Source organism: Aythya ferina (assembly GCF_964211825.1).
Source record: "Aythya ferina genome assembly, chromosome: 2".
Lineage (NCBI taxonomy): Eukaryota > Metazoa > Chordata > Aves > Anseriformes > Anatidae > Aythya > Aythya ferina.
This window is the reverse complement of record NC_140297.1, coordinates 133,836,053-133,862,028: the sequence shown is the minus strand read 5'-3', so window position 1 is coordinate 133,862,028 and position 25,976 is coordinate 133,836,053. Positions and strand designations below refer to the sequence as shown.

The 25,976-nt window shown below is 37.0% G+C and overlaps 1 protein-coding gene and 1 long non-coding RNA gene across 3 annotated transcripts in view; one reads left to right on the top strand and one right to left on the bottom strand.

The window, feature by feature from the left end:
• Positions 1–25,976, top strand: part of CNGB3 (cyclic nucleotide gated channel subunit beta 3) — a 663,489-nt gene that overhangs the window by 345,197 nt on the left and 292,316 nt on the right. The gene's annotated exons all lie outside the window — the stretch shown is intronic.
• The window catches only part of LOC311431319, a 110,238-nt gene that overhangs the window by 77,530 nt on the left and 6,732 nt on the right, over positions 1–25,976 (bottom strand). The gene's annotated exons all lie outside the window — the stretch shown is intronic.

Below are 25,976 nucleotides of genomic sequence, written 5' to 3'. Positions count from 1 at the left end.
AGCTAAATACTTTCAGTATAGTATTTTATTGTTAAGGAGTTTTGCTGAATGTTTTTAACTATACAGATTATTTAAAGACATTTAAACAGAGTATCTTGTAAGGTTTTGAGGTATTTTCCTGGCCTGTCCAAAACATCACATCATCTCCAGCCTTCAAACATTGACCAGCAACATTTCTGAGTGGGGGCTAATAGACACAGTTAAGTCTCAAGCCACTGTTATTATGGAATTAGTATTCTCCTTTACAGAAAGGATATTCAAATCCAGGAACAAATTTCTGACCTAATATGAACTTCCTTCATTGATCTGAATACTCTGGTCAAATATTGACATCAATGCAGAGAGAAGAGGACAGTCAATGAGAAATGCAAAGTTTCTCAATTGAACTTTCTGCATCTGTTAAAAAAGGTCAGTGCAGTAAGCTTGCGGGTAATCAGCGACAAGCAGTTCAGTTGTGATGTCAATACTGTAACGCAGATCTGTTGGAGGAGCTCTGCTCTTTTGGTAGGCAGACCAAATCCTCAGCTACAGCAGGCTGAGATATTAGCAGCAAATCCTTATGAAGACCACCTGCATGCCCACACCATTCCAGAACCCCTGATTATTTTTTTTGTCTCTAACACAGATGTAAAAATGACTAAAGATCCCCATTCCTTTATTCTCCAAACTATTTCACAAATGCTTTTTAAGTGTTTTCATGCATGTTTAGGGGCAGAAAAATGACTATTGAGGTAAGAGAGAGAATATTTTGTCCAGGAGAAATTTGAATTTTCCCTAAGAATTGAGATCCCAAAGGCAGTAAGGTATTATCATTGCAACAGATAAGTTCATTGAAAAATATATTATAAATAAATAAATTTGATATGAAGATGTGCTAAGGTTCCAAGCAAGAGATACCTGAAACTGATCTATGAGCAAATGAATTTCCGTAGCATGGGGTGTACGTATAGACCTTCCCATTATTACAAACTCCATAACATATTTTTCCAATAAATGTTAACAAAGAAAGAGTATAAGCAGCTTTACATTTTAAACAACATTTTTTGTACAATAGAAAAGAATGATTTTGCAATAAAGAAATATATTACTTTTTCTTCAGGTGAGTCACAGTCATATATTAAGACATGCCACTTGGACTGAAAAAGCTTATTTAAATACTTTTAATTCAATTCTGCTAGAAACAGAATTCTCAAGGGAAATTTTTTTGTTTGTTTTTTTGGTGTTTTTTTTTTTTTTTTTCTGATAAGGGCTACACACTTGTTATGCTGATGTGTTAATAAATCTAGATCTGGCATACTCTAAAATTTTTAATTATATTTTTGATCAGAATACGTCACAAAATTTTGAGCTGAACACCTCTATTATTCTGGGTTTAATATGTGTCCTGCTAATATGATAAGTATCTGTGGAAGCAAAAAGTCTGGTGTTTTAACTCTAAGTAGTCCAACTCAAAATTCAATTTTTTGCCCAAGAATAGACATAAAAGTTTAAATTAGTGAATTGAAGAATAGATTATAGGATGCGATGAATTATCTAAGATTTTTTTCAGAATTGTTTCGTATAACAGAGGGAACTATGTGAACCTGACTTCAAGCTGTCTCAATTTTCTGTGATAGTTCTGGCAACCCACAATGCACTGTTGATCTGCCCCACAGGCTTTGCACCAGATGGTGATGCAAAGGGCACAAGTTTTACTAATCCACATTGCAGCATGCATTTTGTCAGTACAGCTTGTTGCTAGATGGCTGAAAGCATCCCATGAAGCTATCTGAGCATACATGTTCTCAGAAAGAAAATAAGAACGTAGCAGCTGGGTGCTAATACAAATGCTAGAACTAGTGATTTCAGAATAAATGTGGACTTGAAATTACAGTGCAAATGTGTTTTCCATTGCCAAATGGAGAAACAAAAACTGATTGTAAATACTTACATAATTTCTGCAACAACTAAGCAGAAATAAAGATAGCATTTCCATGCAACTGAGAAAGGGTATGCTTACAAAGCAGTCAATATAAAAATATAGTAAATTAGAATTACAGCACAGTCACACCTGGATGAACTTGGGCTAACAAAGCAGACTCTTACCAAACTCTCTTTTTGAAGTTAGGTAAAATTTTATTTTTGTGTATTAACACTGAGTCAGCTCTCCCCACATGCTTTCTTCCTCTGTAAAATGCCCGGAAGGGAAAACATAGTCATAAGCTAGAAAGACTTCCACATCAAGTCTATGAGAAATTGAGAGAAAAATTGTGACTGTAACTAATCTTCCAAAGTCTTAATATCCTCTTCTAATATCCATGTCATATTGCAATCCCGGTTAAGTCTAACTTATTAAGCACGACACTCATATGACTGATGCTTGCATCTTATGTGCCTACAGTTCACCTATGAAACCTGACATAACTCTGTCTCTTGTGCAAGAAGGTGGTAATATTGGAGTGACAGCAAAATGCTAAGCACCTCCATTACAGCATAAAAAAAGGAAAAAGGAAAGGAAAGGAAAGGAAAGGAAAGGAAAGGAAAGGAAAGGAAAGGAAAGGAAAGGAAAGGAAAGGAAAGGAAAGGAAAGGAAAGGAAAGGAAAGGAAAGGAAAGGAAAGGAAAGGAAAGGAAAGGAAAGGAAAGGAAAGGAAAGGAAAGGAAAGGAAAGGAAAGGAAAGGAAAGGAAAGGAAAGGAAAGGAAAGGAAAGGAAAGGAAAGGAAAGGAAAGGAAAGGAAAGGAAAGGAAAGGAAAGGAAAGGAAAAGGAAAAGAAAAGAAAAGAAAAGAAAAGAAAAGAAAAGAAAAGAAAAGAAAAGAAAAGAAAAGAAAAGAAAAGAAAAGAAAAGAAAAGAAAAGAAAAGAAAAGAAAAGAAAAGAAAAGAAAAGAAAAGAAAAGAAAAGAAAAGAAAAGAAAAGAAAAGAAAAGAGTAAGCTTATAGGATATTCAGTTAGAAGCAAACAAAGCAAAAAGTAGAGTTTGCATGATCCAGGCTTGGGTCCCAGATAACCATGTTAGAGTTTTCTCTGTCACCCACTATTCACTCCTCTAGCTGCCCTCACCTTCTCTCTTTCCATCCAGTGTGAAAAGTACTGCAACAGAAGAGACACCCTTTCACCATATGGCAATATAAATAGTGGGGTTTATGTCTGTATATTTTTTAAATTCTTCTTTGCTAAAGAATATATACATATATGAATGCATACATACAGATAATTTTGCAATTCTTAAACGTTTTGCTTTTCAGGATAATGTTTACTTAGAGAAGTGGAGGAAATAAGGACCATAAATCCCTCTTCCACAATCTAGAGTCTTTGCCATCCTCTTCTGCAGTAACTCTTGCTCAGTATTCAGCAGTTCAAGTCAGTTGAGACATCAGCTTCACTGTGAGAATACTATTAATGACTTGTTTAACAAACATAAAAAGAGGCAGTCTCCCTGCAGACAGCTAGTAGCTGTTGGCTTTAAAAGGACATTATTTATGTCTATATTCTGTTAGTTTGTATATATAAAGTGTCTAAATTTCATCCAAAATGTAGTAAGTAATTCATACTTACTAATCTTCAAGATATGGAAATTTAACCTCTATGTGAAATGTCCCTTGTGGACAACAGGAGGACAGTAGGAACAATTTAGAAATTTAATTCAGTGGGGCTTTCTGCTATAAGAAGGCAGGGGGAAGAGGTAAGGGATGGAGAGAGGCAGAAAAGAGTCTTACAGGAGATGGTTCAGGACACCTTAAAACACTCTTGCTGACTTTTGTTCCTCAGATGGACACAAAATAAACTCACAAGGAAAAAGTATGCTCTTTAGGGGGTACTTCTGAAAGCTTCTTTGAAAAAAAAAAAAAAAAAAAAGGCAATAAAGCAATAAAAAGGCAAAGGCCTTAGAACTGATACAGATTTACCTCTTACAAAGGTACTTATAGTCAGATACATGTTTAGGACAGAAGTGTTTATAGATGATGTATGTATTTCCTCCATGGCTGTACAGATTTTTGGATGTGGTTGGAAAATCCAATAGTATAAATGATGGTGAGCTGGAAAGTTTGTATTGCTTTTTTAATTACACCAATTAATAATTCAACAGAATGAGTTTCATCCTAAAAGGACACCTTGCCCTAAATTACAACTCACTGATGTCTCTGACACAGCCTAGCATTTGCTGTGAAGTTAAAAAACAATAAAAACTACCAACAAACCAACCCTGAACTATCAGTGATATTGTGCCCACACCTGTGGAGGATGTTATATCCAGGCTGGAGCTATTCCTGTTACCCAGCAACTCATCAATCTTTTTCTCCCTGACAAAACATTTAACGTATGTTTTTTTCACAATAGGTTCTAAAACAGGCAATTAGACGACAGGATGTTTTCCTCAGGTTGATGCATTATGTACTAAGACACAACTGACCTTCAAGGTATGAGAAATACCAGAAAGGAGCTCTTAAAACACTGAAATGAACTCAGATGCTAGAAAGGATGCCTTCAACCACCTATCTTGCCCATGTAAGTAGTAGATGACTGTGTTCCTTCCTTCCCACACACTGTGAACTGAAAGTAATATTTAACACTACAACTAAAGTTAAACTGGACTTCAGGGCCAATATATGATTTCTTTTGACTGCTGACAGTCTTTGAGTTGAGAACTGGACTTCTGGTTTTCCATTGAAAGGTTTTTAGATTGCATGCATAATGAAAGACATTAAGTAGAATGAATCATTTGTTTTTTCACCATTGTCCAAATTGTGGACACAGAGATACCAATATGTGTAAGGAATAGCAACTGGAAGAGGGAGTCTGGTTAGACACATGCACCTCTGTCATCCTCTTAACAGAGTGTCAGGTTTGGGGAATATGATTTTAGGTTATGTTCCAGGCAATCTGTGTGACCTAGCATTAAATGGCATACAAAGCTGCTGGCCTTTAGACTCCAGCCACTCATTAACTCTTCCTCTTGACAGCGGTGGACAGACAGCAGTTTCCCTCCCAACTCTCTTCTTGAGGGACACAAGGGTAGAAGCTAGGTTTTCTTTCTAGCTTTGTCACTCCAAGTCTGCATCTGACTTGGTGCGATGTTCCAGCTTCAAGACCACCTGATGAAACTGAACAGGTACAAGTCTATGGGGCATGACAACATGCATCTCAGGGTCCTGAGGGAATGGGCTGATGTAGTTGCCAAGCCTCTCTCCATCACATTGGAAAAGTTCTCGCAGTCAGGTGAAGTCCCTGGTGACTAGAAAAATGGAAAAGTCACTCACGCTTTTAATAAAAGTAAAAAGGAAGATGTGGGGAACTACAGAGGGGTGAGCCTCACCTCTGTGCCTGGGAAGATCATGGAACAGATCCTTCTGGAAGAAATTTCAAGGCACATATAAGAAAATAAATGATCCGAGATCACCCATAGGTTTACCAAAGGCAAATCATGTCTGACCAATCTAGTGGCCTTCTATGATGGAGTGACTGTATCAGCTGACAAAGGAAGTTGTGGATGCCCCATCCCTGGAGGTGTTCAAGACCAGGTTAGATGAGGCCCTGAGCAACCTGATCTAGTGGGTGGCATTCCTGCCTATAGGGGAAATTGGAACTAGATGATCTTTGAGGTCCCTTCCAACTTGAGACATTCTATGATGTGATATTCTATGACAAGAAAAAGTCCTGCCTATAGCAGAGGAGTTGTACATAGATGATCACACAGAATCACAGAATTGTCTACGTTGGAAGAGACCCCAAGATCATCAACCTAACACTAACAAGTCCTCCACTATCCCTATATCCCTAAGCTCTACATCTAAACGTCTTTTAAAGACCTCTAGGGAAGGTGACTCCACTGCTTCCCTAGGCAGCCCATTCCAATGCCTAACAACCCTCCCAGTAAAGAAGTTCTTCCTAATATCCAACCTAAAACACCCCTGGCACAACTTTAGCCCATTCCCACTTGTCCTGCCACCAGGCACATGGGAAAATAGACCAACCCCCACCTCACTACAGCCTCCTTTAAGGTACTTATAAAGAGTGATAAGGTTGCCCCTGAGCCTCCTCTTCTCCAGGCTGAACAATCCCAGCTCCCTCAGCTGCTCCTCGTAAGACTTGTTCTCCAGACCCCTCAACAGCTTCGTCACCCTTCTCTGGACTCGCTCGAGCACCTTGATGTCCTTCTTGTAGCGAGGGGCCCATGGTATTTAAGGTCCCTTCCAACCTAAACCATTCTATGACTTTATGAAAAGTGCTTTTATTTCCACACTAGGAACAACAGAGTTAAAACTTCATCTGGCTGTTAACATGACTTCTGTGAAGAGGGATTGTCATTATGATGTTTTAGAGTGCTTCAGGGGTGCAGAATGTGATTAAGATGTTATGAGTTGGTGTTTCTAGTTGAAAACCAGTAAAGGTCATACACATTGTACAAATGATTCTGATGCTGTCTAGTAAGTGGCATAAGAATAAATTGGATGAGCATAGAACTATTTATTTTTTTTTTTGAGCCAAAAAATAATAATTTTGTGCCAAATGTAGTTTTTATGCATAATTTCCATTAGATATTATGGAATTAATTTGAATATAAGACGTGATTTTGAAGTAGTTATTTCCAGTTGTATCTGTTACTTTGTAGCTGCATTTAATTACAGGCTGATTTTGGAGAATTCAAAAGTCTAATTACCTGACTGTCAAAGCAAGATACAAAATGGAAGTGAAACTTGCAAGCTGTAATTTCAATCCAGAGTACTTAAAAAGCTCCTCTTAGGAACAACTTCCAAATGTTCTACACCCAGACTAAAAATCTACTGTGGGCCCAAGGTAATGTTAAGATCATGATAAATTTACTGTGATTTAAGCAGAGCATTGTGCAGAACATAAACAACAGAAGTACTGTTTATACAGGAGGTTTTGGTGTATACAGTATTCAGAAGGTTTTGGTGTCTACTCTTAGCCCACCACTTCCCCCCAAAAAAGCTTGTTTTAAAGCTGGCACAAGCACTTTTAGTGTCATAACACTCATGCTGGGCAATTCCTCTGTGGAAAAGCCATTCAAATGATAGTCTAGTTTCTTTCAGACCAACTGTTGTCACAGCTGCAGTGGTGGTTCTTACACTCTCTTTCATTAAGCAGACACCATACAATTGTGAGAACATTGTCCTTTTAAATGCTTCCTCACAGAACATGTTGGATTCGTGACAATAGAAGGAATCCTGGTGATGGTCCAATATTACTTCTCTAGACTCCCCTCCTGTACTCTCCTTGAAGCTGTGTCATTAAAGTGTCACATATGTTCTTCCTTCAAAGTTGGTTGATTTAGAGGACAACAGAGTAGGCACCATGCTAGTTAGTATCGCAATTCTTTCAATATAAAGAGCTTCAAACTACACATTAGCACATAGCAGGAGGTCATACAAAAATCCAAGCCCATTTCTGGATAACAAGAATAAAAACAAACAAACAAGCAAACAAACAAACAAAAATAAAACTATAAGACCACTTACAGTCCTGATTCTCTGAAAAGAGACTGTATAATTTTTGAGGGCCTAAGTGTCATAAGATCATTACATAGATCTTCAGTCTTCACTCACTCATGAAAAGTTAACATGAAACAACTCTGCAAGTTGAAAAACAGGACTTTCGCTGAGGCTGTTTTCTTAGACTGATGTAGGGGACAAAATTAGATCTCTTCCCTCTCTTCTCCTCTGAGATTTGCTTTAATTTCCCAGTTCAGGGAGGCTTTGGATCCAAGACATCTCTTTGGAAAAGTCAAAGGCAGGAAGTTATCAGTGTTCTGCACTGTCAGGTGCACATAGGCTCATTTTGTACTTTAAGGATCATGGTGCATTGACCTTGGCCAGTGGAAAAGTGTCCACATAGCCACTTGTTCACTCTCCCTGCACCCAGGATGGGGGTTAAAAAAAAAAAAAAAAAAAAAAGAAAAGAAAACTTGTGGGTTATGATAAGACAGTTTAATGTTTAATGACAGTTTAATAGGTAAGTAACTTCGTCTAGTGGATGATGTCCCTGGGTTGGAATGAGATGATCTTTAAGGTCCCTTTGAACCCAAAGCATTCCATGATTCTATGAGGTGAAGGAAAAACAAGAGAAGGAAATAGCTCGCTCCCTCCCACAGGTAGACTGTTGCCCAGCTAGTCTCTGAACAACAACCACCTTGGATACCCCTTCTTCTTCCCCTACCTGTTTTTTTTATAGCTGAGCATGAGATTATATGGCTGGAGTATCCCTTTGGTCAGCTTGGGTCAGCTGTCCTTGCTGTGTCTCTTTCCAGCATCTTACCAACCCCTAGCCTGATCACAGGGGCAGAATGGGAAAAAGAAAAAGCCCTGATGCTGTACAAGCACTGTTCAAATGCAAAACTATGGTGTGTTATCTGTTTTTTAGAGACAAATGCAAAACACAGTACCATATGAATGGCTATGAAGAAAGTTAACTCCATCCAACCAAAATCAGTACAAGAATACAAATTCACATTATGTTCACATCATCTGATCTATTTGACCACAACAGAGGACCATATCTTACGTTGGTCTCCTTCTCTTTCCTAGGCCTAATGACATTTATTCCCAAAAGTTTCTTTTTAACAGATCTTCTGTCTGTATATACATGATAAGTGTGTATGTATTTGTATGTGTGTAAATATACATTTAGCGGGTTCTTTTCCTTTAGATAGGTTAGGTGATCTGAATGGATGATAGAGGAAAGAGTAAGATTATCTCATTCATTAACTGTACCGGATGGAGTGTAATGTCAAACTGCATGCTATGTTGCTCCTTTTGAGTTGGCTCTCACAGTATATGACTTAAAAGAGATGGGGTCTGGTTAGGAAGGCTGTGGCAAGACAGAGAATACACTGAGGAATAATCTGGAGAGGTCCCAGTACACTGGAAGCTGGCAAATGTTGTGCCAATTTTCAAGAAGGGTAAGAAAGAAGACCCTAGCAATTACAGGCCTGTCAGTCTCATGTCAGTGCCTGGTAAAATTATGGAGAAGATGATTCTTGAAGTTATTGAAATGCACCTGGGGGACAATGCAGTCATTGGTCCCATCAAAAATGGGTTCATTAGGGGTAGATCCTTGTCGCATTAAGGGGTGTGGCTGATTAACCATTACGGGCCCGGTCAGATTCAGGGTACTGAACCAGTCGGACATTCACCAAAAACGAGTTAACCATCTGGGGGTCCAGTCAGACATTCACCATCAATGCATTAATGGTCCGGGGGTCCATTCAGACATTCACCAAAAACGCATTAACCGTCTGGGCGTCTGGTTGGATTCAGAACACTGAACTATCATGGATAACCACCCTTACCCTAGTTGCACTTAATGAGAGCTATCACAATGCAATCAAGTATGGTTTATTACAGCAACAGATAATCAGGTTCTTTTGGATTGCAGCGATAGTGACTGTCTGCAAAAGCAAGTTATCATGCATGAAATACACAGGTGTTACAGCTGTTATAGGTGCACGGCCTAGAAATAAACGCATTAAAAAGATCAAAGACTCTAGAGAGATTTATAAGCAAGTATTCAGATCTCACCCAAAGGCATCCCAATGGGGGGGGAGGAGAGGCTCAGCCCGTTGACTGATCCCAGGAGTCAGGAGGTCCTAAGGATGTTGTATTTCCTCGGGATGGTATCTCCCCTGACGGTGGTATCTTCCCTAACATCCCCTCTCTCTTGGGCCAATTTATATTATTTTCTGTCTTTTAGGTGGAGCTTGAGTGGCTCTAGTCAAGCATATCTTAGTTATGATTGGTGTAAAGTTTTCCCATCTCTGTTTAGAGATGGGAAAAATAGGCTCTGAGAAATTCAGGGCGCATGCTCGGTGAGGGGTGGTCGCACCTTGGAGGCGGGTAGCTTTTGGGATGGAGGTGTTTTGGGATGGTTTTGGTATTATAATGATATTATAATGAGCAAAAAGTACACTAGGGTACGGCATTTGTCAAAACATGACAGGTCTTTGGCTCAGGGTGGCAAAAAGTGCAGCTTTGTGCACAAGAACAATCGAGGCCCCACCTGGTTACAGAGCCTAGCCGTGGTGTCTCCACTCCACTCTACACTCCGTGCTGTTCCTTAGGGTTAGCACACCAAGTTTCTCCAGCGCGATAGCATCTAAGGTTGGGAGCCTAGGGAACGCTCAGGTAATGCAGTTATGCACTACCGTGAAAGCCTCTTCAGTGCTGTACCATTTCCTTAAAAATGTGAATGTTAGTTTTATTTTCCTAGTTACTTCAGGCAATTACACCATAATCCTGCCTAACAAATTTGATTTCCTTTTATGATAAGATCACCCATCTAGTTGACCACGGGAAACCAGCTGATGTGATCTTTGGACTTCAGCAAGGCTTTTAACATGATTTCCCATAGGATCCTACTGGACAAAATGTCCAGCATACAATTTAACAAAAACATCATATGATGGGTGAGCAACTGGCTGACGGGCAGGGCTCAAAAGGTTGTGGTAAATGGGGCCACATTTGGTTGGAGGATGGTCACTAGTGGGGTCCCTCAAGGCTCCATTTTATGGCCAGACCTCTTCAATGTCTTTATAAATGATTTGGATGTAGGACTAGAAGGTGTTTTGAGCAAATTTGCCAACAACACCCTACTTGGAGGAGTTCTGGATTCAGATGAAGGTGGAAAGGCCTTGCAGAAAGATCTGGACAGATTGGAGAGCTGGGCAATCACCAACCACAAGAAGTTTAACAAAAGCAAGTGCCAGGTCCTGCACCTGGGATGGGGCAACCCTGGCTATATGTACAGACTGGGCAACAAGACACTGGAGAGCAGCCCCACAGCGAGGGATCTTTGGTTGACAGCAAGTTGAATACGAGCCAGCAGTGTGCCCTGGCAGCCAGGAGGGCCAACCATATCCTGGGATGCATCAAACATGGTATTGCTATTCAGTTGAGGGAGGTGATTGTCCCGCTCTACTCTGCACTGGTCCGGCCTCACCTCGAGTACTGTGTGTAGTTCTGGGCACTACAGTACAAAAAGGACATTAAACTGTTGGAGAGTGTCCAGAGGAGGGCTACTAAGATGGTGAAGGGCCTAGAGGGGAAAACATATGAGGAGCAGCTGAGGTCACTGGGCCTGTTCAGCCTGGAGAAGAGGAGGCTGAGGAGGGACCCCATCGTGGTCTACAACTTCCTTGCAAGGGGGAGTGGAGAGGCAGGTGACCTATTCTCCATAAACAGCAGTGATAGGACCTGTAGGAATAGTGTTAAACTGACGCAGGGGAAGTTCAGGCTGGACATCAGGAAGAGGTTCTTCACCGAGAGGGTGGTCACACACCAGAACGGGCTCCCCAGTGAAGCAGTCACTGCACCAAGCCCGTCTGAATTTAAGAAGCGATTGGACCGTGCACTTGGTGACATGGTCTAAACTTTTAGGTAGACCTGTGTGGTGCCAGGAGTTGGACTTGATGATCGTTATGGTTCCCTTCCAACTTGGGATATTCTATCATTCTATGATTCTATGATAATCCTCAAGGAACCAGAACTAGAAGGAAGTTAAAACCTGAAAGACAACCATGAGTGATGAAAACTATTTTATGCTTAGGAAGTCACTGACAAGTCAATGATTTGCAGGTTCTAAAGAATATGTCTTTTGTGATGTGCAGAACTGTGCTTCACTTGAAAGGGCACCAAACCTGCTTTCTTTACTATTGCTTTTAATAAAAGAATGGCTTATCTAATTGAAGCACTTTGTAAGGAATTCAGAAAATTATTATCCCTGCTGTTTTTAGTAATGTATAAAAAGTGTTCTCAGAGTAAATACATGTTTCAAAAAAATATACAGGTAGCCTGTATTATTTTTTATTATTATTATTTCTCTCATTGTGGGGGGAGGGAGAGGGGAAGGAGTAAAAACAGATTGAGAAATATAAAGAGGTCACAGTGCAGGAGGTAGAAAGAGTAAGAAGAAAAATAAGATTGCCAAGGAGAAATAATTAACAGCTGCGTGCTAGTCTACAGAAAAAACAGTGGGCAAAATGGTTAGTCTGGGAGGGCTGCTGGGAGAATAAAGGGAACAGTGCAGTGAGATTACTGCTGCCTTTCACTGCAGTCCCAAGCTTTTTAGGGAACAATTTAATTTAAATAGCAGCTGTGTGATGTCTGTTTGTTCATATTTGCCTCATTTTGCTTATTGACTCACTTCATGTCTTCATTTCACCAAACCAGGGCTAATTTCTCCATAAAACAATACCTCTTGCACTATTCTGTCCTTTAAAGTGTGTCAAAGAAAATGAGAAAGTAAATGTATGAAATTTAATGTTTAGCTTTGGCTAAACTCAGAGCAAAATCTGTTCTGTGTTACAACCTTCTTAATTCAATATACTCCAGTAAGAGGCATGGAAACTTGATTCTTCTTCCACTGCTAACACTGAAGTATGTTGGGATTAAGTCTATGGCAACTGGTACTAATACACTGGTTTATAACTTGAACATTACTGCTCAACTGCAAAGAGCCTTCAGGTTTCACCATTTTGTACTGAACATGCCAGAAGGGACCTGGAGCTACCTCAGCTTTTGGTGCATCCCAGTGGAGATTTTAAATAGATGATAATTCCCAAGCACAGCAAACCCTCCATGATTTTGATTTCTGACTGCAAAGCGGGAATACCTTTGTATTCACAACAGTACTGTCACCACAAAACAGGCCATTTGATGGAAACAATAACGAATTCTGAAATTCATTTGTTGCAGGTATTTGCATATAATCAAACCATTTAAGTTTTTTTTTTGTTTGTTTTGGTTTTTTGTGTGTGTGTTTTTGTGCTAATTTTGTAAGCTAATTACAGTCACTGTAAGCTAATTCTTACTAGAACTGGTACTTTGACATTTAGGTCTTGTAGTCTTCTTAAATTCTTAAAGCAGCTCTTGGTGTTCTTTTGTTTGTTTGTTTGTTTGTTTTAACCTATTTTTGTATTCACCTATTTTCATCTCTAGGGCACTCTATCTCACTTTGTTCTGGTTTTGTTATGAATTAAATTTTCCCTTTTATAGTGTCTTTAATCCTCACATAATGCACAGAGAAGGCTTTGTAGGATTGATTGTTAAGATGAGGGTAAGAGTTTGGTTTTAGGTGGAGTTTTCATCATAGAGGTATCAGGTCACTTTTAAACTGAACACTGACAAAACTTGCCCAAACACAACATGTAGTGAGTTTTCTGTAGAATATTGCATTGTATTTCATAAAACTAAAACTTTCATAAATGAAACAAAAGTTTGGGGGATAGCTCTGGAGAAAAGCAAAAACATTCTGGTGATGCAAACACTAATGAGACATGAGTTTTATGTGCAAGAGGGAAATGACAGTAGGATATTGCTACCATTATGTCTAAAGGACTGTATTGTGGCAACCACAATTTACAGAATAATGTATTTATGCAAACGTCACTGACTGAGCTAACTACTGCATAAACAAAATGAAGTTTCCTTTCCTTTACTTCTATTATCAAAGCTTCCAAAGCTTCCTAATTACGTGAATGATAATATTCTCAGTGTTGACCACTGTGGATTTTCCTGATTGCTGGGTTTATTCATAATTAAAATCAAAATTATTATTATTTAAAACAACAACAACAACAACAAAAACAGATTTTATTCCTTTAAAACAAATAATACTTCTTACCAAATTAAAATAATTAGAAAGTAGCTTTTGTTTGGATTTAGACTACACGGTACTCATAAATTTCACAGGGTTCATAAAAAGATTCCCTTTAAATACCAGTAACACTTAACCTCAGATAAAAATTTACTTGATATAATTAGAGATCCATATTTACAAAACTTCATAAAGTTAGTCTATAAAATATTCCAGAACTGAACTGTAAGATGATATAATTCCCTAATAATGAAACATTCTTTTTAGTACCTTGATACTCTACTATTCTCTTTGCCCTTCTCTTTTTATGTATTCAGAGTTGACTTTCTCCTGAATGAACACAAAATAATTCTGATTACTCAATCCTTTTTTCAATTATTTAGTCTTTTAAGATCTAATTTCAGTTACTACATTATTTTATAATCCCTTCAAGACTTTGTTATTTAATTTATATACTGCTACACAAAATATATTACCACAAACCATGGACAATAAAATTTTATCAAATAATGAAATGTCTTAAGTAACAATTCTCTACAAATAATTCAGTTAATTACCTGGAGAGGCCACAGCCATAAACAATGTTTTCCTCCAAGAGCTTAAGTTTACCTTTTTCTCCTACATATTTTTAAAATGCTATTGATTATAAAGATTTTTTTAAAATACCTCAAATATATTTCTAAACCAAGTTGAATGCAGACAGAATTTAAAAGTCCAGTACATGTACTAAGTGAGCTCATTAATTTAGGATTAGGCCAAACATTCATCTTGTTAACTCTCCCCTTGTTTGGGGGGTTCTGGTGATGTAATAATTTCAGGACTTTAGTAAAATTCAGTGTAGAAAGAATGAAATCTATGACCAAAAGAACATTAAAATAAATAAATAAATAAATAAAATAGATATCCTTGGTACAGAATGAAAAAGGAGCTACCTGCAGAACCACTAAATCTCCAATCAAAGTAATCCTTGCTCCATACAAGGGGAGGACAAGGACAGCCAGTATGGTAAAGTGGTGAACCTGAAGTTCACATCAGTTGACAGCCACTTGTATCTGACAGCTAGTGTTGCTTTCAGGTGGCTCCACAGGAATGGATGGAGAAGTAAGGCCTCTCTAGAGCTCAAAACCTGTCCGTAATAAATAAATAAATAAATAAATAGGCAGGAAAGGAGGGAGGGTGGGAGAGAGGGAGGGAGAAAGAGAAATAGAGAGAGGGGGGATAGAGAGAAAGAAAGAGGGAGAGAGAAAGAAAGAGAGAGAGAGAGAGAAAGAAAGAGAGAGAAAAAGGAGACAAACTGTGCTTCTATTCATAGTGTTAACCACAGTGGGCAGTAGCTTGAGATGAAGAAAACGTGGGTGGGAAGTAGAAATATAAAGACAGGGGTTTCAGCACAGATGAAATTTGCCAAGAGTCCTAGAAATTACCTTTTTAGCTCCACTGCAAGGAAAATTAGAGCTTACATCTGAAATTTTGGATTTGTGAACTTATCAAAGGCAACAAGGGAAGTCAGAGTAAAATAAGAATCAAGAATCTGGAAACTGCAGGCTTTGAGTCCATTCTCTTGCTCTAAATGTCAGCTTCTTGAAGTTTATGTCTGTGTGTGGAAGCAATTTCTACTGGTTATTCTGCTGAGATTTTACCCTTGAGAGGAATGGCTGAACAGTTCAGAAAAGACAACAGAACCTTGGCAAACAGCTCAATAATTGTGTCCTGTCTGAGTCACTGAAGGTTTGATAAGAACTCACTGAATGCTAAGGATGGCTTTGTGCCAGGCTATAAATACACTTTAGAAACATTTAAAACCATTCAGAATCAACCACTAAGTTTTACAAGGATGGATAGCAGAACAGCCCTTATAATAACATTATTTTCTCCTTGTCATAAAGTACATAAGAGAGAATATTCATATTCTTACCTCTCAAAGCATTATAATGGTACACTCCAAATGTGGTTGAAATTACTTTTCCCACATATGTTGCTACCTAAACTAAAATGCCTATGATTAATCACCACTACCTTTCTTTTGGCATTAATTAAAAGCATGATGAGAGGAAAGAGCAGAGAAAGGAATATTAGTTTCAAGTAAAAAAAAATATTAATTTCAGGTAGAGATGCTGTTAAGGAGAAAAGTGGAAGAGTTCTTGGATCCATTAAGTATTTGACATGTTAATCACCAAAATTCTACATGTAACTGCCAGATACAATTAAAGTGCTATCAGCAGTCACTTTGAGCAATTTCTACAGCAAAAGAAGATGAAGTGTCAGCTAGAGAGGATGTAAGTTACTGTGTCAATCACTGGAAAGGATGAAACAGTTCATAAGATGAGGAATGTAATTTAGATGGATTCTAAATAGAACACTGAAAAAAGTAATGATGCTGATTTATATTTTTTAAACCAAAACAAAAATAATTTTCTGTATGCAAATGTGGTAGAAGTACTAAGTACTACTCAAAAAATCTGCACATTGTTTTGAAAACTATCTAACATAGTCGTGCCTTTGTGACATAATATTAACATTAACCATTAGGTGTTAACATGAAAAAGGTATTAAGACTTTTTATTAACTTATGCTAATCTCCTTTTTGTGTGTTTTTGTTGTTGCTGTTGTTTTTCTTTCCTTTATCATGCCTGAAGTCTTTTATATCTTGTCTCCTTAGCTTGTCCCTTCCATTTGTAACTTAGTTTCCACTCCTGTTACTTTAACTGAAAAGCCCAACTTTGCTTCTTAGGTCAGAATCAGGCAGATTGTATTTAGATATACCCAGACATTAAAACTAAGATGATCTACATTTTCCTAGAAAGCCTCTCAGCTCAACATGTCTTTCCAAGAAATATCTGAACTGCTTAAAAAACTTGTTCTCTTTTCCTTAACTTAACTGTGTCAGTTTGGAACCCAAAATAAACATAACCAAATCATAAACCATGCTATGACATGACATCTACTCACACTACACTCCTAATAATCAACTTGCAAATCTCTAGAGCAAAATGCAGAAAAAAAAAAAAAAAAAAAAATCAAATCATGTTACATTTCCCTAGCCAGAGAAATCCCTGCTGGCTCCACATCTGAAAAAAAAAAAAAAAAAATCGAACAGGCATATTGTTTCTTCCAAAGTCAATGTTAATATATGAATGCAGAAGACAAGCCAAGTTTTGTGTGTGTGTGTGTGTTTTATTCCCTCCTCCTCCTCTCCCTCACCCCCCCTCTTTTTTTTTTTTTTTTTTTTCCTTTTTAATGGTATACAAAGAATTCACTGTTTCTGGTGAACCTAAGAGATCTGCAATCATAGATGTGGAAGACAAATCAAGAGATATACGTGTTCCATAGGAAAACTGAATTTCAGGAGACAAGTGAAATGGGGGGAGGCAGCTGCCAGCATTTAAATTTCTCAGCTTGAAATTTAGAAATACAGGGTTGATCTCTGGGCAATTTAGCATTACAAATGTTAATAGTTGACATTTTTCATTCTCGTTTATATGATATGAAGTAAAGGGTATCTCTGCTGTCAACACTGTCAATAAAAATATTCCTTCTGAAGAATTCTATAAATAGGTAAGTATCATTAGCTGCTAAATCTGGCATTCCAGTGCAAATATAATAGTAATTGCACTTGAGAGGGGAGAAAGGTTACCTTTGTTTTCTTCTCTTATCAGAACATACCGAACATTTTCAGAGAATGTAACTTATTAAGGTTGAGTAACATCACCTGGCCTTTTTCTTGTCTGAGCTTAGACTCTCCAGCCCAAACTGATATCATATAAAACTAAAAGATAGCATCAGCAACAAAACCTAAACATGATTTTACTCTTTGTAGTTAACTCTCAGTGGAACTATCTTCTCCACGTTTAGTAGTTTGCCTATAAGAAACACTTGAATCACCATTAACTGAAAACAGTAATGCTCTGTTAACTCCTTATAGTGTTACTATAAAAAAGTGACAAAATAAGTGAGTAACTTTGTAAAGTGACAAAACAGTGAGTCTAACAATGGATCACATAGAAGAACAATAGCTGATATCCTGGTAAATGCCACAAAAATATAATAAAGAAATTACAAGCCTGTGTCACACAAATGAACCTTCAGTGTATAAAGATGGTCTTCCTTTCTCACAGTTCCTTGGGAGAGAAAAATTACCTGAAAGATGCTTTAACATGGCAAACAAACTTCCCTTTCTGTATTTAATACGTCTGTGTTAAGAGACTTCTTTCCTGCTTTCTTTTGGTTCTTAAAGAGTAACTTCAAAGGCCATTCTTTTCTACTTTTTTTTTTTTTAAACAGGGATTGAATGGAATGCAGGTACTTGTGTCAGATTACAGCATGAACATTTATTTATTTATTTATTTTCTGCTGCTCAGCAGAAAATTGTGCCTACTATTTTTCTTGTACATTTCAAGATAGAATCTGCATACTTTCCCTGTATTTTCTGTCTGTAACTGAAACAACATGAAGGTTTACTCAGTGGTTGTGTAAGAAACAGTCTAACAAATGATTTCCAGGGTTTTTCTGCTGGGTCAGAAGTTTGCAAACAATCTTTCAAATTCTTAACATTAAAATGTTTTATTTCCCCAGCAGTCTCTGGATAATAAAAGGAAGAACATCTGTACTTAATCTTTTTTCCCTTAGGAAAAATCCCTTCAGAATATATGTGGGAAAACAAACAAACAAACAAACAAAAAAAACTCTGCTAGTGACCAGTTATTCTAGATGTCCCTTACTGCTGAATGTTTTCAGTAGGAATCTGATTATTATACGCAATCAAAGAAGTTAAAGTCATTTTGGGATTTCATAGAATGCATAGTAAATATGACAGGACAACAAATTTTGCTGCTGTAGTGCTCCTACAATACCATCCTATTAAGAATCAAAATTACATGTATCATTTTCTATTCTGATAAGCATATATTGGGCTAAAGCTATACTGAATATACTGGTCTGTTTCTCAAGTGTAAGGGAAACTGCATTTCAGAATACTTGATCTTTGGGCCAATTCTTGGTAATCAACAGAGATCTCTAACCTTTAGAGATCTCTCTAGAGACCTCTCTAACCTCAGTTAAATCTATGATCAGGTTCCTGAATAATACGAACAAAACCGAGCTTAAATTGCTTAAATAAAGAATTAATTAATTAGCCTATATATGACATCAATTAAACCAGACATTCACCAATGCAGTTGTGTTCGTTTTTGAAGATGTAATCCCCTCCCCTACTACGATGCAAGCAGGGTGCAAGCAGGTGCTTAAAGACCCAAGAGGTATTTCCGAGAATCATTGTGTAGCTGTCCTGCCATGAAGTGCCAGAAGAAACAATGCTAGCCACTTTCTGTAGGTGCTGGGAGCAAAGCTGGGGGCTGCCTGCCTACTATAACAGCTCCTACAACCTGAGCAACAGAAAACACAAAGATTACTGAGACCTCCATGCCTGGATAAAACAAGGTATTGTTTTAACATATTATTGGTATCATTTAACAAGCTCCAAAACATCTGCTAAAGGCAAAAGCAAAGTCATCTAATTCCATGTTTCCTAATAGCAGGTGTCCAGGAAAAGAACCTATTGTTACTGGATGTCCTTAACGAAAAATAAATAAATAAATGTTAAACCAGAAGAGGTATGTTCTTGAGGATCTTGAAGATACAGGAGACCTCAAATATATGTGGTTGATGAGATAAAAAGGATCTAATTCAGACTGTGTTAGTTTATTGATCAGACAAATGGCAGTCCTGTAGCCAAAAGAAACAAAATTTATACTTCTAGTGTGTCCCTAGAAGTCCAGAGACAGAAACAGTGCCCATTTGTTCTCAACTCAGAAAGCTAAGGGCACACAAAGATTGAATGTCTGAAGGTACTTCATCACAGCAAGTCACAATGGAGAAAGGTTTAAAAATCCTATTGTCCTGCCGTGAAAATATGCAATATAATCTACATACTTTAGCAAGACACCAAGAAAAAAAAAAAAAAGAACTGCACCAAAATCAAGATGGAACTTCCATGATTTAGATTCCTACAAACATATTACCAAATATCTCCTATTTTCACTGTAATTAGGTAATCAAGCACAAAAGCAGCTTTTCATGTTCAGTGCAGAATATATAAGCTCTTCAAAGAGAAACATGAAAGTAGGCATAATTGGTCAAGACTGATTTAGGGAAATTAATTTATTTCCTTGTTGTAGTGCATTATACCTTTGCTCCATTGGTGCAAAGAAAAAAACATATAGCAAAACAGCTTATATTAAAAAGCCAAGGTAAAGTGCAGTGACATATATTCAAGATAATATTTCCAATTTTTGCTGAATGCATTAATTCAAGTTTTATCTGTTCAGTCATGATAGGCTTTCCTGAATGAGACCTGTACTACCAAATACAGTATGAATAGGACTGGACATTCAGCATTGGGGCTCCTACAGAAATTAGTGTATGGTCATAGATCTAAGCTAGCATAAATTGGAATATGGCCTTCCATCTCCCATTGCCATTTAACAATCAGGTGTTTTTTTTTCACTAGAGGTAAGTGAACTCTTTTTACTTCTGCCTTATCTGTCATTCTTTTCTAGTAATTGCACATTGAATGAATGAAATGCTTAAGCATGTTCTAGGCTCCCCAGAGCAATTATTTTAGCCTTTCACATACCTGGTCTCAGAATGGTACAGAACAAGCACAGCTTTCTGTTAGGTTACTTCTGATGTGGTATGTGATCATTTATGGATGCACAGTACACTTGCTTTCTTGACAAACTGAGCGTGAATGTATCACTTTACATTATCACTTCACATTATAGCAACATATTGGTTAGCAGATATTAAGCACACTGGTAATGTAATACCATATGTATTTTGACCAAAAGCTTTTTTTTTTTTTTATTAATAGTTGAAATCACAGTTGTACAGATTAAGGAGGTGCTTATTAAGGAGGAGACATAACTAAATGATGCTTTTAAATAGCATTAATGAAGCATAGTTTCAGTACATCAAAGGTATTGTTGAAAGTGTAGTTTTGAAGTCTAGCAAACCTTGTCCGTAAGACTCATCAGGTCCACCAGTTTATTACAGAAGCCTGAAAGGACCTGTAAGAAAGGACCTGTAAATGATACTGTATGAGCAACATAATATCCAAGGCCTGCAATGCCTAATCTGTGTGGGTCTTGTCACCTACATTAATATTAAGCCTTGTGCACAGGGAGACTTGGGCACTGGTGATGTTTTCAAAGAGAAGGTGATGTCCAGTCACCAAGAGTAAAATAAGAAGATAGTAAAAGAATACAAAGGTAGGTAAGTACAAAGCCTGTCTTGGCATCTGCCCAGTCATTTTACAGATTCAGATGTCCACAGTTATGATCCCCGGCTTCTTGACATTACTTCCTATAGGTTTTCAGATTTATTCTTGTGTTGTGGTGATAAGCCGAGATCTCTGAAGCTAGTTACTCTCAAAATCAGGTTGATTGACCTTAATAGTTTAAAATACTATTTTTGTTGTTGTAGTTTTGTTGTTGTTGTTGTGTTGTTTTGTTTTGTTTCATTTTTTAACACAGCTAATTTTCATTAGCTAGCAGCAAAAATAGAAACACACACATGCACATCTGGCAGATTGGTTGTGTCAAGCAGCTGGAGGAAACAAGCAGATAAAGATCTGTTTCTTGAGAAAAGTTGTTTGTAGATACACTGAAGAATATACAGCTGTGCCTGTCCCACAGTGGTATTGTTAAGTATGAGCTATTATAGCAGCTCATCTCCCACTTAAGGTGGGTGTGATATTCTACTGACCAGGAATGGATATCTACATCCAAGTTAGTTGTTCAGAGTCCCTGTGTAGTAACTTAAGAAAAGTGATCCTTGTGCAGCACAGTTCTCCATCATTTTACTATAGATATCTAACATAGTTCAGATTAATCTCATTCTAAAAGTTCTTGTCTCTTTCTGTTCCTACAGAGGATTCCTGGAGTAATTAGCACAGATGCAGAAATCTGCACTGGAGATATCTAAAGATAGGGACATCTATTTTAAGAATTAAATCCATCCAAGACCACACTCAGCACTCAGACCTTGTTCAATTTACTACTATATATGTAGCCTAGGAGTCTTCTTTTTTCCAGACAAACACCTTAAACCCTAAACTATAGTTTTCAGATTTCTCTCACTTCCCTTAGAAAGAAACCTGTCTTGTTATGCCATGCAAACTGTCTTCAGGGAGAGATAGCAAACATGTTCTGATAAAGAACACCTTTTTGCTTGATGACTAAGATACTTTCTGAAGACATAGATTGAAATTTCCTTTGACTGTAGTGGCTCTGTAAATCAAGAGCTGGAGTATTTGCCCAGGAAGTGTGCTATCAGACAGTTACCAATATGTTTTACAAAGAAACACAAAAAGAATTTCTCTGAAGCTCTGAATCTCACTTTCACCATGGAACTTAACTGAAAAAGCACCTCAGGTTCAGAATGTCACTTTTCTCTTTCCCACTTCTATCAGTGTATTCACATTTCCCAGTGCCCAGCATGCTAATACTCATTAATCCCTCCATATGAGATTAAGAGAAGCTCCACATACTGAGGCCCATACAGCATTTGAGGACATTGAAATACTGAGCATCACCATATCCAAAATTCTTTTTGAACTTCCTTTCAATGCCCAAAATGGCATTCATATATTTCTCTCTGGAGGATAAGAGACCTAGAAGCAAAGCAAACGCTATCTGCTGTGTCCAAACGTATTTACACTGAATTCTGCTGGACAATGAAGATGAATCTATTATTTGAATCCTAGGTTCACTGATTTTTCACAAGCATATATGAAATATCATACTTGTTTGAAGGACCCCATTTCAGGAATATTAGATGCTCAAAATGTTATCAGACTAGTTGCCAAATTCTTAACGTGAAAGGACATAGAGAGATACTCTTGAATATCCTACTAAGTGTTCATTTAGATGTCTGCATTTAACTGCTTATTACCTCCCATAAAATCACTTCTCAAGTTTAGATTCAGGTGTTTTGAGTATTTCATCCACGATATTGCTGTATCCTGTGTTATATGGTTTGATCTTTATACAATGTTCAAAAGGCAGAGGTACTATAACACTAGCATTAGAAAATTTCCATAGATCAGATATAGATCAGAATAATAGAGTCATAGATCAGAATTTTTCTAACTCTGTAGTGACCATATTCTAACACTATCAGTCACATGAAAGTATCTTAAATTTCAAATAGCCACATTGAATTAACTACACTATTCATGGTGTTCATTCCTATTCGGCTTAACAGTGATGACACATAGACTTCTCTATCTAAAAAAAAAAAAAAATGATAAAGAAACTACGTCATGTAGTCATGCAAAGCACTACATTAATCTTACTTCAAAAATAATTGTAGTATCAGTGGATACTAATATACAATACTAATATAGGTATCTCTTCCAAAAGAAAATAACGTACAAGTCTATCAACCTGAAAAAAAGACAGATACACTTTTAGATAACTGTGCATTTGCTGCTGCTGTGCAATTTTGAAAATGAAATCTACTGTGAACAGTTACTATTTCAGTAAAAAAAACTGTATTCTAAGTTTTAAGTAGAGTTTTAATTGACACCTGGTATTAAAAACATGCAAAAGCATGAAAATAAATATGACTGGAAAACAACTTCAAAAATCAGTTTTCGCTTTGGGTTTGTGACTGCCAAATGCAGTATGAATGATTGGGATATTTTTTTCAGTTTCTTCCCAGCTGTGCAACACTCTTAGACTTCTAAATTAGACTCTTTTTGGCAAATCAATAACCATTCACATTTGGAAAACAGTAGTACTCATCAAAAGAGGCCAGGTTGTGGGAAAGTAATTACTCGTAATGTGGAAGAGAACAAGAAACCAAATCATTGAAAGAAAGACGCATTAATGAATCCATTTTCCACAGCTTCACAGATGAGGAGAAAAATAACTTGGCTCAATATAAATTATAATAACCATTTGTATCGTGACACAGGAACTCAGTTCTTCTAACTTGAAGCTAGCACAGGGTTTGACATTATTCTTTAAAAATAAACAGTTCAGGCCTCTAGTCCCTGGAAACACTAAAGCGTTTGGCTTCATTTGGCTTCATCGCTCTATCTAGAGTCTGGAAAGATCCCTTTTGAATTACTCAAATGGGAACAGTAAATGGTGTTGTGTTTTTTTGTTTGTGTTAGGACTTTTTTTTCCTTTTTTTGACTAATGCTTCAAGACTCTAAAATATGGTTTCAACTCCTAGGAAAGTTACCAAAATAACACTTAACTATTTACTGTAATTTTCATAAATCACTGGAAACATATCCTAATGGGATGCATTTTGTTGATTACTTACAGAAAGTAAGTTTTGAATCAGGAGCTGAGGTGGTTTTAGTCTCTAATGTCTAATTCTACATATATGATATATATGATACCATCCAGAAAAAGAAAACCAACTTTTCATGTATGTCTTCACTAGGTACCATACAGTGCATCCTCCTATTGTTGTCCAGCAAAGTGGCATTCAGTATGACTGTGAAAGTCTTGTCCATGTAAACTTGTCTGGGGGTTCAGGATGCAAATATAGAGCAATGAAAAGAAAATCAGATTGATCTAACCTCATTATTCTCATGAGATGTCCTCCAGCTATATTTTGAACATGAAAAATCATGCTAAAAGTACATGCTATGTATCTTCAAAAGAGACACTGATTGAAAAATAAATAAAACATAGCTTTCCAACAGTTTACATTTATGCTTCTTCTCTCGGACAATTTACAAAACAAAATTTGCAAGGAAACAGTGTTTATGCAAAGTAATTACAGAGCAATATATGGGACTTCCATATTCCCTTCTCCATGAGATCTGTATAGCAAACTTCTATAAGACATTTTACTAATGAATGGTAGGATACAAAGACACCTAAAAAGCTAGTCACATTCCATTGCTCAGACATTTTATCTATGTTTAATAATCATAACATACCAAGTAATATGTTAAAATATTTAATTATAGCTAATTTTATTAAGTTGTAATTTAATATACAACTGATTAGCTTTTTAACAATTTTTTTGGAGTGAAGAAACAGACCCAAAAATACAAGCTCCATGATTTCATAAGTTGTTCAGGGGACTTAAAAAGAACTAGATGTTTTCACATCTTTATGAGCCAACATATGTTGTCATTTCCAGCTGTAATTGTTTAATGTGAAAAACAATAGCTTTCAGTTAACGGAGACTTATACAAGATGGCAAAATTATTTCCACTCATCACCTCTGTAATAGGAGTGGGAATGGTTATGAACAACTTATCTTTCCTTTTTAAACTTATTTGATATATGGTAACTAGTTATTGAGTTTTCAGTTCATAGAGGATCTGGATGCTCTTTGGGGAAATTAAAAAAAATAATAATAATAAAAAAAAAGCTTTTACAAAAAACAGAGCACCCAAATCCTGGCATTTCATCCCACTACTCTGAACTGTGCATAGAAAATACAAAAGTCAGTTTGAGTGACAAAACACTTGTAAATCAAATTTTTCAAATGGAATAATGCAAGACATGAAACTCATAGGCCTTAAGTTTCTCTTTCTTAAGTTCCTCTTTCAAATGCTCAGAAGAAACCTCTCAAAAGTCCTTCCCTGGTAGACCAAAGGGTAATTCTCTAAAACTGAATTTCTCTCTTACAATAGTTTCCCGTCCTCTTATTCATCCTAATATAGATATTACATTATCATGACTTTCCCTATACCTACACTGACTTATTTAGATCAGTGGTGATATCTGTAAGCACTGCCTGTCTGAGACAGGCAAATATAATGTCCTCTGGTGTATTATATAGCTAAATTGTACCTATTTAATCTATGATTCCCCTGAGTTATTGAAGTTGCCCCAGACTGCAGTGTGTCATTCCAAACACAGATTTTCTGTACCCTTTTCCCATATATAATTACTGTAGCAAGCTGAGACTGGGACTGCTGGGACTGGCAAAGAGCTATCATGCCATTTAAAATATTTCACCCCTCTGGCTTCAATACTCATGACTTATTTTTACTTCCAGTGTACTGAAATAGCAAGGCTTGTTTTTTTAGTTTTCCACCAGAAATATCTGCACCCTTCTGGTTTTTTTGTTTGTTTGTTTGTTTTTTGTTTTTTGTTTTTTTTTGATGGTCGTAGTGTTTTTATACATATTTTTAACAGCAGCTTATAAGTGGAGTAGAAAAACAGCAATGGTCAAGTGAATTCACCCAACTGCAGACTTTATCTCTATGCCTGTCAATCAATAATCTCTCATGAGCTCTGAATTCCATGCATACAAAATTTTCTGCTGACATAAAGCCTATGTTACAGTCTTTAGCAACTGAATAGTTATAGCTGTTACTAACTTGTTGGCATTGTATAACTTCTAGTGTTAA